At 40.3% G+C, this 14,443-nt stretch overlaps 1 protein-coding gene across 1 annotated transcript in view; it reads left to right on the forward strand.

Moving 5' to 3' along the window:
- Positions 1 to 14,443, forward strand: part of LOC122791433 (bromodomain-containing protein DDB_G0280777-like) — a 1,939,725-nt gene that overhangs the window by 71,839 nt on the left and 1,853,443 nt on the right. The gene's annotated exons all lie outside the window — the stretch shown is intronic.

A 14,443-nucleotide genomic window follows, 5' to 3' on the forward strand; every position in this document is an offset into this window, starting at 1 on the left:
TGTTGTATTTTCAAATTACTTACTTACTGTATCTTTCTACTATAAATTGCAGTGTTTTTCAATGACCTTGCTGCTGGTTTCTCTGCATTGTAATCATTTTAAAAGTGTGTGTTTCTAGCTAGTTTATTGTATTGTCCTGTTTGAATTTATTTTGGATTAACTGTGGTGTGGTGTTACACTAATAAGGCCTGGGACTGCTTTTCTATTGGGAGTAGCAGGTGGCCTGGTCTGTCTGAGCTGAAATCACACAGGAAGGCTTTAAGTAAGGCTGCTTGATTGTTCAGAGGGCTATTTGCTTTCTTTAGTCAGTTTTCTCTGCTTCTATTAATTTGTTGTATTTGCATGGCACTGCTTATCACACAGTTGCCGTTAACAGTACCCTGTATAGACTCAGTCACCTAGAACTGATATTTTCCTCAGTAGAACTACCCATCAGACTTCCCTCTTATTCGGTTGCAGGAGAGCAACTGGTTTGCACAGGGACAAGCACTGTCATACATGCTTCAGAATACATACTCCCATTAGCACATTTTATACAAATACCTGTAAATCAAGGGCGCCCACGGTGTTGCAGCAGTTAGCGTTCCCGCCTCACAGCAAGAGGTTCTCCAGTTCGATCCTCAGCTGGGGTGCCTTCTGTGCAGAGTCTGCATGTTAACCCTGTGGTTGCGTGGGTTTCCTCCGGTGGCTCCGGTTTCCTCCCACGTCCCAAAGACATGCTGTTGGTGGATTGGACACACTAAATTGGCCCTAGGCGTGAGTGTGTGCATGTGTGTGCTTTCTGTGGAAGGTTGGGCGCTAGGCTGGCAACTCAACACCGTAAAACTTCACTGCTATTCATGAGCGGGCAGGTGATCTGCTGTGGCGACCCCTAACCAGGAAAAGCTGAAAGAAGAAGAAGACCTGTAGATTAAAAGCAAAAATAAAGAGGACAGTAATCATAGGCATGAACATTCCTACTGTTTTTGCTATTTCCATAGCATCTTGGTGAATATGGTCATCCTGAGGCAATGTAGCAAGACAATCAGATGATTCACAAATAAACTGATAATGTATGTGAGAGATGTATTTACACAACATCACTGGAGGCAAAGCTGTCACAAATGAGTACTCATAATACCAATCAGCTTGTAAGAAATGTGCACACACACCCACCGCACACAGTATGGATCAGTCACCTAGACCCACATATGCTGAGGCACTTAAAAGTAAACTTCCTAACTCCCAAAGACATCCTAGACATTGAACCTGCAACAAATCTCCTCTGCAGCACCAGAAACACTCCCACCAGAATCACACCCGCCACTAAACATACAACCACATTTCACAGAATCTCAATCTCAAAGCCCTTTAGGCAAGCCAACACACTACCCAATATTTTAGTTATAGGAGTCTCCATTGTGAGACACATAGATGTCCCACTCACCAGGTTGAGCAAAGAGAAAGTCATGGTCAGTTGTCTGTCAGGCCAGGATCCACCAGATCATGCACTCACTCAGGTCATTGGACCATAAGTACCAGTATAACTTGGTCATCATCCATGTGGATGGAAATTAACTCTGACCTACCTCCTTGAACTATATGATGAGAGACGAACATTACAGAGTTCTTGGATTGTGTGTCCCAGTCTCCCAGAGCTGGTATGAGTGTAGCATTGAGCAACATTTTACCTTTATCAAGGATGATGCCACAGTATGACCAGATGATGATAGACTTTAATAACGGGCTTGGCTTCTGGTGTCATTCCAAGGGGGTACAATATTTGTCAGAATGGGAGGACATGGTTGATGGACCATGTTGTGATGCCATGGATGGTTTACACCTGTACCCTCTAGGCTTTAAAATATTAGCTAAAACATTGTCTTCCCCCATAGCGCTTTTTTGTAGGCAGTGCTAGATTGCCAAACTTCAGACATAGCAAAACCAACCAGAGGCAGTCTAAAATGTTGTATATAATATTTTACAACCTAATGGTTTAAGTAATGGATTACTAATGAAATATTTAATTAAATTAAGGGATGTTTCCTTAATGAAATTATTTACTGTAGTTAAACTAAGTTATATTTCCTTAAACAAAACTCTGTATGTTAGTCTTAGTTAATAACTGTTGCATTTTGATTGGTTAATTAATAATTATACTCTGGCTTAAATAGATGGTTTTTATTAATTCAGTTTAGAACCTTGAAGGCGTTTGTGGAAATGGTAGTTTGTTAAATAAAGTTCACTGCAGTTTGTTATATTTGTTTATTGTTTTATTGACTGAAAGCCGCCGAAAAGACCTGATTTTCAACATACACACTGCCTTATTGGTATATGGGTAGAAGAGCCCTGCAACTCCCTTTCTTGCAGTCTATCAAAGCTCAGACCTTCTCCCTCTGCCTATCTGTGGCTGTGAAGGACCAGCTGACTTGCAGGACTAGGACTGCCCTTCAAGCCCACAGATATGAGTTTTTCAGTTTTCTAGAGCCACAGTAAGGCTCTTGCAAGACTGCTCCTGTCTGGATTACTTTCACTACAGAGCTCAGATAAGAAACCCTTTTGAGTTTTTTATTCTTCCCTTTGCCTTTTTCTGTGCCTGAATTATGTCTTCTGCTGATTTGCTTGCTTTTTTTTTTCTTTTTGGAAAATCGCATGTACTTTGAGTTTTATTTCTCTTACACTATAAGAGTTATAGTGTTTACTGTATGCTAATTCTGAGTTTCTGTGGGATTTTTCATCATTTAAATGTGTTTTATGGCAATCTGTGAATATTTACCTAAGTTTCTATACTAAGGCTGTTTTAGTGCAGTTCCTGTCTTTACCTCATTCTGCCAGAATCATGATTAAATCTTGGCTGTTATATCTGTTGATTAATGGCTTTTTTTAAAAGGAAAACTTGCTTTTTACAATTATTATTTTCTTTGGGACTATGATTATTTAAAATAATTGAGCAGATTTGCAGCATTTTAAATTAATTTTTTGTTTAAATTGCGATTTTGATGCCATTTTGTTTGTGAAATATTTCTGACAGGAATTTTTCTCAAGTTTATATTAAATTCCTTGTCTCAGGATATTTTAGCCTGTTTATAAGTATGTGGGGCTGAAACTGGCATTTATTTATTAAGTTTTGTGGTGTTTTGTCATGTATTTTCTGCTTTGTGCTGGGCTACTGAAATTGCTGTGTTTTTGTCTCAGTGCAGTATTCAGTGTAGTATCCCCATAGAAATAGACTCCAGATTGCTATTTCAAGGGAAAATAGTAAGTTTTGTCTACTTTATACAGGGCCGACCATGCAGCCAGTAATTGGTATTGATTTGGCTATTTTTTTGTCCTCTGACTTGATGGACTCAGTTACGATTCCCCCCATTACCTCCAGGTTCCTTGATATGATGTTTATACCACAACTGTGCATGACACAAGGGTCAGACACATCCTCTGGGAGTATACCATTGCCTGCTTCAGATATGGGAGAAACAAACCCTTTAGGTACAGGGGAAGTCAGGGATGCAGAATCTATTGCCAGCATTAATATGTCTCCCCTTGGGGATTCTCTCACTAGTGGGAAAACCCACCATGTGGTAGGGGAGCAGTCTCTGTCTGTGTTCCCACCTGAGATGGTGGCTTTGGCCAGATCCATTGTTCAAGCATTTGATTACTGGGGTGCATTTCCAGGTTATGAGTAACCCTGGCACTTTAACCACTTTTCAGACATTTAAGGAAATCTGACTTTGAAGTGGATCTGGTGTCTGAGGTTTCGAATCTGTCTGAGGTTTCGAATCTGTCAGAGTTAGATCAGTCGGTTTCCTTTGATGATGAACAGGATCAGGAACCTAAACAGAGTTTTTCCTTTACCCAAATATTGGCTAGATTTAGGGATGTATTCATTTGGGAGTAATCAGCTGCCCCCAAGATCAGCAGGGTTAATGATCTTTTGAGGACGAGTGTCTGGATGTGGAGACCTTTCCTCAGTTGATCCCTGTGTTGGAGGATGTTTTTAAGAAAGCTTGTAATTCTCTTGGGCTCATTTAGGCTGTGCCTAAAAAAGTATTTAAGAAATTCAGGGTATGCATGGCCATTCCTGGCCTTTAAACCTCCTTGTGTGTGCTGCACCCCCACACCCCCCACTCTTTAAATATACCAACTCCAAGACCTCGCTACAGTGCAGTAAGGGGAAAATTCCCTTTACTGCATTGTAGTGCGGTCTCGGAGTTGGTATATTTAAAGAACGGGGGTGTGTGGGGGTGAAGGGGGGCTTGCCCCCCTCTTTAGAACCCTTTATTTTATTTTCTCTCTTTTTTTTTTTTTTTTTTTTTTTTTTTTTTACGTATTTGAAATTCCATAAGTTCAAACATATAGGTTCGAACATATGATGTTCAAACTGACAGAATTTCGATTACGTGATATAGACCCTCATAGAACAAGTATGGCACATTTTTAATATCATGCTTAAGGGTCAAACTATGAGGTCCTCAAGGTTAGTGGATAGCGAGGAAGATTTTGAAAATGACTTGAGTCAACTAAGTATTTATTTCAAGGGAAGGGGTTATAATCAAGGTGGCATAATGATAGCCTGTGACTTGGCTAAACAGCTGAGGACTACCACAGCCAAACCATATTTTTCGGATTGGATGTTGGAGGCTGTAACAGAAATGAAACAGCCTCAACATACTATTTTTACTCTGACATATTCGAATGATGACACGTAATTGAAAAGAATTATTGATAAGCATTAGCATGTATTACAAGTTAATGAAGATATAGCTGAGATAGTACGGAATAAACCTAAATTTGGATATAGGAATACTCGATCCTTAACGCAGAGGTTATGTTATCCCAAGGAGAAGGGACTTGCACATGATAAACAACAAGACATTGGAACTAAAAATGTAATTATTCTTTTTGTAAGTTCATAGATACATCTACCACTTTTATTCATCCTGATACTGGCAATAGCTGTAAGCTGAAGGTGCAAGCAGATCGTAATTCTAAAAATCTAGTGTACCTTGCCCTACTGCACATAAGGGCAATACTTATTATAGAACGGGGTTCAGATCATGAATTTAGATTTATGATATTTGATGTGTTACATGAAGGAATAAGAATGGGAAATATTACAAATACAACAGAACAAGTAGAACTTCAATGGATTCTAAAACTGACAGCACATCAGGGAAGGGGGTTAAACGAACACGTTATATTCCTATGTTTTATGTGTTTTATACAGTTTGCTTTAGGATAAGGAAAAGTTTTGTATCAACAGAATGCTTATTAAGTATGTGTATTAGTAATAATATTTCTATTGGTTGATTCTAATTGTGTTGGCAGGTATGTTTGTATTTATGTCTAATCAGCTTGCAAAATTGTGGCCTGATGAAGCAAATGGTGATTTGCGAAAGCATTTACCCAGTTTTTTAGTGTATTAAAGTTGTGTTTTACGAAAGTCTCGCTCCTATTTGTTTATATTGTTTTTAACCCTGAAACTGTCTGTTATTGGGACTTTTTGTTCTTTATTTTCGTAGTTTGGTGTCCCAAACAGTTAATTGCCAAAGGGATTTTACCTTGAGAATGTGGAAAACTGATTTGAGTTTTGCTCTGACATCTGAAATGTGAGTTTCTGACACGCAGACTCTCATGGTGGGACAACCTTACCTGATTTTCCACAGGAATATGGTTGTGTTATGCACTAATCCTTCTTTCATGCCGAAAGTAGCCTTAAAATTCACTCTCAGTCAATCTGTTAATCTCCCTCTGTTCTTTCCAGAAGCTAAGAATAAGGGAGAGAAGATATTTCATACCTTGGGTGTGCACTGGCAGCTAAAGTACTACTTTGACTTAATGAAACCCTTTAGAAAGGCTGACAGGCTTTTTATTTCCCTCACAGGGGCAAAGAAAGGGCAGCCTGTCTTTAAGCAAACCATTGCACATTCGTTGTCCTCTGATATTGTTTTTTGTTACACCCACCATGGCAAGGTGAATCCAGTAAGGTAAAGGCAAATTTCATTAGGGTCTTTTTCTCTTCACTGGGGTATTGGAAAGGCGTGGACTCTAAAAGTGTAATAGAGGCAGCAACTTTGTCATCTGTCCATACGTTTATGAAGCACTACAAGCTGGATGTGTTTTCTAAATCCAGAGCAGGCTTTGTGATGACTGTTCTTCAGGGGCTCCTGGACCTTGACATAATTAGCCTTTTTTTGTTGTGATGTTTGTAAAGTTTGCATTTTCATCTGCTCTTCTTGTTGGACTCTAGAAAACTGAAAAGGTCCTGTCTGTGGGTCTGATGGGCAGTCTTGGTCCTGTCAGGTGATCGGCCCTTCAAACCCACAGACAGGCAGTGGGAGGAGCACTGAGCTTTGATAGACTACCAGGTAGCAAGGCTGTACTACCCCTATTCCAGTAAGGCAGTGTGTTCTATAGCCATCTAGTGCTACCCAACTGTACTTTTCTTTTTTGGAAGGTTCCAGTCCAGCTTTGATCCCTGTATCTCTGTCACACCATACATGCCTCCACACATGCACTCACACACACACATACATGCACATGCACTCAGATTCATGCAGTCCCACAAACTCGCACACACCTCTCTCTCCAGAGCAAGAATGTTCAAGTCCAGCTTTAATCCATGTTTCTGTGTCACACCAAGCACCATACATGCCTCCAGACATGCGCTCTCACACACACACACCCACACACACACACACTTTCAGTTTTGGATAAACATGAAAAAATTGCCAGTTATCTGGAATACAGTGGTATATGTGTACTGTTAGCAACATATTTGACTGTAAAGTAATGGACTAGCAGTCACGACACAGCTAGCTATGACCCCCTACAGGTGTCCTGTTTGTGCTGTCTGCAGCACTGTTTTACATGTTACTTCAAAAGAAAGACAACCATTTCACAGGTGGCTATTTTAAAGAGACGGGTAGTTTCAACAATGTCTTATATTGAATTAGTTGTGAATACATCTTCTTGTTACTTGGATAATGTGTTGCTGTTAACTGTGACTGTCATTCATCATAAGAAAATAGCATATGCAGTGAGCACAAATTTCACTACTGAAAGATAAAGATAATGCAGTTTACAGAAAGGTTTGCCATGCACATTGACTCACACAGCAGTGATGAACTGTCACACGTAATGGATCAAAGGTAGGTTACTATCTCTGTGATGATATAGGATTTCAGTAGTTACAATCATTTCAGAAGTGTACTGATCTGGAAACCACTGTGATTAATATAATCACTAAAAACCAACAAAATCTCAATGAAAAAGAAAAAAAAATTCAACTGCTCTCAGATGTCCTGTGTATCACTTATGCTGTGCTCCCTGCGAAGAAGCATCATTTACTTTTACACATACACAAGGGCAAACAAAATCCATGCCATAGAAAGAATGCCTGGTTATACAGTGAGGATATTAACATCTGGCTGGTGCCTCAGACTGCTGTATACATGCCTCACAAAACAAAGATTTGTAGAGGAGAAGCAATTTGGGTAGAACAGGCAAGAGATTCATCTCCCTCATGTTATGAATATTGCAGCATATAGAAGAGAAGGACATCTATGGTTATGGTAAGATTTTACACAGCTATTCTTTCAGATATATATACATACACATACACACACATATGTACATCTGTGTACGCATTTCTTCTGCTTAAGAGAGAGCTACAGAGATAAATATTAGGATATAGTTAGATCTATTTTTCCACCAGGAACTACACAGCTCCACCTTCTACAAAGCCAGACAGATATGAGACTGCTATAAAATTGATCTGCCAGGTGTAATCTTTTCAAAGTATGTCAAACGTTATATTTAGTTTAAGGGTGTGCACACTTATGCAACCAGCTTATTGTATATTTTTTATTTTTTATATTTTTCCTGGAACACATTTGTTTGTTTTTCAATTGAATTGTACAGGTTATAGTTCCCATTAAAGGTGGGAAAAATTTTGAAATGATTTATTGTGGTCTAATTTTTTTATATCACAAAAACCTGGCATTTTAACAGAGGTGTGTACACTTTTTATATCCACTGTATGAACAAACAGTTTCCTGACTCACCATTCCAATGGATTATTTCTTACATCAACCCCTTCATGGATGTCTCCCCAGTATGCTCAAGCAATAAAATTTAAGCATTTCCCCAGGTGACCCCTTCAGTAATATGCCAATGCAACCCCTTCAGTTTTATGTCCAAACATGCACAAGTACAAAAAATGGAACAGTTAACCAAGCAGTCTTTTCAGTACTATGTGTAGGCATGTGCATTGATCAGAATGAACCATTTACCCAGGTGGCACCTTCAGTAATAGGTCCAAGTGTGCAGAAGCACAAAAATGAAACATTTACCCAAGTAACCCATTCATTAATATGTCCAAGTATGCAGGAACACAGAAAAAAATTACCCCAGCAACCCCTTTAATCATATGTTCAAGTATACACAAGCACAAAAAAGTAAACATTTAAGTAAGCAAAAACTGTTATATTATGTCCAAGTAAGCACAAACACTAATTTGAAACATATACCCAAGCAACCCCTCAGTCAATCGTCCAAGTATGCACAACCACAAAAATAAAACAGTAACCAAGTGATCCTATTGTTGCTTTGTCCAAGCATGCACAAGCTCATATATGAAACATTTTCTGTAAGTATCTCTCAGTAATATATCAGGTATGCACAAACACCAAAATTAAACATTTATCCAAGTGACCCCTTCAGTAGTATGTACCAGTATGCACAAGTAACAAAGTGTAACATTTCCCAAAGCGACTCATTCAGTAATATGTCCAAATATGCACAAGCACTAAAAATGAAACAATTTTCCATGCAGTCTTTTCAGTAATATAGTTAGGCATGTGCAAGCTTCAAAGTGAACCATTTTCCTCAGTGACACCATCAAGAATATGTCCTAGTATGCAGAAGCACAAAAATGTAACATTTTCCTAAGTTACCCTTTCATTAGTATGTCCATCTATGCAGAAACACAACAATAAAACATTTACCCCAGCAACTACTTAAATTATATGTCCAAGTATGCACAAGCACAAAAATCAAACATTTAATTAAGCAAGTCCTTCTTTAATATGTCCACATAAGCACAAACACTAACATGAAACATATACCCTTGCATCCTGTGAGTAATATGTCCAAGAATGCACAACCACAGAAAGGAAACATTAACCTAGTGACCCCTTCATTACTATTTCCAACCATGCGCAAGCACAAATGTGTAACATTTACCCTAATGATCCTTCAGTAATATGTGTGGGTATGCACAAGCATAAAAATCAAACATGTAACTAAGTGAGCCCTTCTTTAATATGTCCAAGTAAGCACAAACACCAACATGAAAATACCCAATCAAGCCTTCATTAATAAGCCTGAATATGCACAACCACAAAACTGAAACATTAACCTAGTGACACCTTCATTACTTTGTCCCAGCATGCACAAGTGTGAAATATTTAGCCTAATGATCCTTCAATAATATGTCCAGGTATGCACAAACACCAAAATGAAACATTTATCCAAGTAACCCCTTCAGTAATATGTCCAAATAGGCACAAGTACCGAAATGAAACATTTCCCCAAGCGAGCACTTCAGTAATTTGTCTAAATATGCACAAGCACTAAAAATGAAACAATTATCCATGCAGTCACTTGAGTAATATGTTTATGCATGTGTAAGCATCAGAATGAAGCATTTTCCCAAGTGGCACCGTCTGGAATATGACCAAGTACGCAGAAACGCAGAAGCATAGGAAAAGAAACATTTACCCAACTGATGAAGTTATTATGGCAGTTCAGTTTGATGTTTTAAAAAAAAAAGAGATGTGTCCTGCTGGTGCTGACTGCAAACAGTTGATGTTATGTTGTCCTATGTCGACCTTCATTCTTACTAGATGGGTTTGGAACCGATCCTTGGCTCTGACTCGGCCGAATATACTAGCTTGAAGTCTCTAACCTGGCTCGTGGCAGGAAGGTATCCCATCATGCAGTGGTGTAATTCCCAGATCTCATTTGCCGCTTTGAGTTTGGATGCTTCTGTTCTTGGCTGTGGCTAAGTCCTTTAAAAAAGTTTATTTTTTCCCTTTATTAAGCTATTTTTAGCTTTAATAATTGTTTAGTAGTTAGTAGTTTTCTCTGTAGTTTTAACTGTGTGCTGTGCTTTCGAGTGGTGTTTATCTTCCTGTGTGTGCTTTTGGTGGCCGTTATTCCCAAGGCCTTTTTGGTTTTATTCCCATTTTTGGTAGTGGTGTACTTTAGTGCTAAGGTAGAAGTTAGTTTTTATACTTATATTAGCTCGAGAGCTAATTTTCCTGTTTTGTATTCCTCTCGTTCACAACTCTACTAGGTCCATTTGAGTTAGAGGGCCTAGTGCCCGTTTAATTTAGAGGGCAGAATTGTTCTCCTTGTGCTTATCTTGTAGATGTGTTTTGTAGTGTTTAATAGTGTGGAAATACTGTTTCAGACAAAAATTTTTTGTGTATTAGATTTTTCTAAAAGTGTGTTAAGCTTTACCTGTAATTTTCTAGTGTGGGTTCCTAAAATGTCTAAGGAAATTAGAGAAAAGGAACCTAAGCCTTCAGGGTTCAAACAGTGTCAAAAATGCTCTCAGAAGATGTCCATCACTGATGGGCGTAACATTTGTGTCTATTGTTTGGGGGCAATTCACCTCTAGGAAACTTGTACCTTTTGTCACTCCTTTAGCTCCCGTGTTCTGCAGGAGAGAAAAATAAGCTTATACTCAAAGGGCTCCTGAAACCTTCCTTTGAGGAGGCTCTACATAGCACTTCCTCTTCCAGTAGATCCCCTTCGTCTAAGTGTGGAAAGGCTTCAAAACGACCATCTCCAGCTTCTTCGGCTCAGTCAGAGCTGCCACTAAAATTGGCTAAAACCTCTGATGGATCTATCTTTTTGGCTCCACAGCCCTTAGAATTGACAGAGATCATTGACTTTGACAAATTTAGTCCTTCGGCTCTCAGGCCTTCAGAGCCGAAAGAGACTGTTCTTTGGAGCCGGTCCACTGACTTCTTACCAGTCTCCCCTACCTTGAGATCTCCCATTTTGGAGAGATCTAGCTCACCAATTCTATCCTCCAGGTCATCTAGGAGCTCATCGGACGATGACATGGACAGGGTGGTGCGCAGACTTTTGAAGTTGCCGGCGCTGACTAAATTGTTTTCAGCTCCGACCCAGTCGGTTCTGGAGCCAGCTGAGACTATGTCTATTGCATCCACTACGATTCTCGGTTCCGGAGCCAGCTGAGACTATGTCTATTACATCCACTACGATTCCTCCTCTGAGCCAAGCTGGATCTTCAGAGCCAGAATGCCAAATGTTCTTCGTGTTTCACTGTTGCAGTCATTACATTTGGGTTGTCTGCTTACAGTAGCCCTCAGTCGGCCTGATTAGCAAAGTCTTGGGTCCTGCGTCGGATGCTGTACCTTCTTCCATGATGTCAGGTCGTCAGGGGTATAAAACTTGCAGCCGACGCCATTACATCAGTCTTTCTTGCCATGCGGTGCCCAAAGCAGAAGCAGTTCGCAAGTGCCAGCCGGCCAACTCCTGAAATTTTAGTTTTCAAGTTTCCGAACCGAAGTCTTCAACTAAAGCTAAGTACCCAATTGGGGAAACTTTTTCTTGCTCCTTACTGATGTCAGTAAAAGTAAATAATTGATTAATTGTGGAAAGCAAATACCTCACAAAGATTTTCATTCGTACTGTATTCCTTGCTTGGGCCCTGACCAGGATGTACCTTGCTGTCAGTTTTGTGCTTTATTTAATCAGTGCACTGTCCGGCATCAGTATATTTTCACCTCTAAATATTTCTGTTCTCAATTTAATTATCCAGAAATGTCATCGGTTAGACATCCTACTACCGGGATTCCAAAAAAACGCAAAGATAAAGACAGAGACAGGCTGCCTAGGTCCAAAGCTGCCGACGACGGTTCTCCTAAGCCAACCGCCAGTTCGCCAGTACTCAGTGAGGTACTTTCGCAGCACCTGATACCCGCTACTTCTGATTGGCAGGCCTCTACTGAGACCCATTCAGAGTCCGGTATACTGCGAGAAGCTTCAACTATGGAACCTGCGGATGTCTCTGCCTTGGATGGGTTTGGAGCTGCTGTGCAGGCACCGGCTTCTGAGGGTGTATTCAGGCCTACGGACTTGCATATTAAACTGATGCCTCCTTCTTCATTTAGGCCTAAATCTCAAACCATGCCTAAGAAACTGACACCCAGGCCGCATGCTCAGGCCTCTAGGCATAAAAAACAAATGATAAGAATGGCTGAAGATCTTATAACTTTAATCAGGGGAAGCCAACCTCCTCTTCTAAGAGACCTAGGACTGAAGTTGTTTATCAATCTTGTGACCAGGATTCTGATTTTTCTGATGATCTGGATTTGCCCTTAACTACTTATGAGGATTCTGAATCAGAGGACTCTATTCCCTCTGCTTCCCCTCCAGAGGATTTTTCTTTTGGTGAAACCTTACATACTCTAAGGGAGCATTTCCACTGGGAAAGCCAGGGTTTTTCCTGATTCAAAAAAGAGGCTTAGGGATTTCTTACTCCTGCCTCAGCATAGGCCTTTAGCTATACCTCCTGTACTAGACATTGTTGATGATACCTTTTCGGAATCTAGTTTGGCCCCTGATTCTTTGCCTCCTGCTCCCAGAAAACCTGACAGATATTACAGGGTTCCTGATTCACACAAGTTTCTTTTTAAAAATCCTATTGCGGATCAGAGACTATTTCACAGGGACCCAAGGGCATTAAGGCTTCTACTGCTAAAAATCATACCCCTTCTGATAGAGACTCCAGGGCGCTGGATAGATGGGGTAAAAAGGTTTACACTTCTGCAACCTTGGCCATTAGGGCTTTAAATTGCCAGTTTCATATGTTGAAGTATCAACAACATGTTATTGGGTTGCTTAAACAGAAAATTATGTTGATTCCTGACTGTGCTGAAAATAAAGAATTACAGGATTTAATGCATTCTGCTGAACAGGTTGGTAAACATACTTTGCAATGTGGATTTGATTCATTAGAGGCCTCTTGCAGGGCTGCTGTTACTGGGTCTGTGCTCAGAAGGCATGCTTGGCTTAAGGAGCAATCTTTGCCTGATCATGTTAAAGCTAAACTGTTGGATGCTCCCTTAAATCAGGACCGCCTGTTTGGCAACAAAGCTGAGGAAGTTCTTAAAAAGATGGAAAATAAAGCTAAATCTATGCAAACTGTTAAAGATTTCTTGCAAGGTCAGCCTCCTAGATTTAGTAGGCATTGGCCCTCTAAGAATTGGTCCTTTCCAGCCCCTTCCAGGTCTTCTCAAGCCAAACCCAGACACAGCAGAAACCCAAGATTTCAGTCCCAGGGGACACACAAGACTAAGCAGTGGGGGATTTCCGCACCGAAATCTGGGAGTAGTAAGACCCCCCTATGGAAAACTGTCTCAATGACTTGCTTTTAAAACTTCCAAGCACTTCCTAACTGAATGCTCATTTAGGCAGAAAGATTGGTCTTTAGGCCAAAAACTGGGAACTCATTACCCAGGACAAATGGGTTTTAAATATAGTGCCCCAAGGATACAGATTTCACTTCCACAAGTTACCAACACCAAGCGGGTGGCCAGATCTACCCCACCCAAATCAGTGGGTAGAGGCCCAAAATCAAGTTCTCTCTCTCTCTTAAGCATGGGGGCTATTCAGTTGGTACCAGAAGAGGAAAAGGAACAATGTTTCTATTCAAGACTTTTCCTGGTACCCAAAAAAGGCAATACATGACGTCCTATCCTGGACCTTTCTACTCTAAACACCTTTCTGGTGATTCCAAAATTCAAAATGCTGACTCTTCACCAGCTGCGTCCTATGCTAGGCAAAGATGCATGGTTGGCAACACTAGACTTAAAAGCAGCATACCTACACATCCCTATCAGGGAGTCTTGCAGAAGATACCTACGCTTCAAAGCAGGCTACATGCACTGTCAGTTCTCTGCACTGCCCTTTGGCTTATCTACTGTGCCCAGGGTATTCACAAAGTGCCTAGCTCCAGTCATTGCATTTTGCAGGCAAAGAAATATTCAAATATACCCATACCTGGACGATTGTCTAATTCAGGCAAAAAAAGCTAGGACATACTTTTGAATCATCTGCCTTTGTTCAAAGGGTGCTGACTTGTCAGGGGTACACCATAAATGAAAAGAAATCACACCTGGTACCCTGTCAACAAATTATATTTCTGGGAGCAAGCTTGAATACAACTTCCCAGATGGCTTTCGTCACGCCAGAGAAACAAATTCATTTGACAACCTACTTCAAACATGTGGCCAGAAAAACACAGGTATCTGCAAGGCAAATACTGCAAGACTTGGGGTTCATGGCCTCCTGCATTCTTCTAATTCCATATGCAAGGCTGCATATGAGGAAACTACAATGGTATCTCAAAAGCCTATGGTATCAA

Source organism: Protopterus annectens, chromosome 17.part0 (genome assembly GCF_019279795.1).
Source record: "Protopterus annectens isolate FY-2018-M chromosome 17.part0, PAN1.0, whole genome shotgun sequence".
Lineage (NCBI taxonomy): Eukaryota > Metazoa > Chordata > Ceratodontiformes > Protopteridae > Protopterus > Protopterus annectens.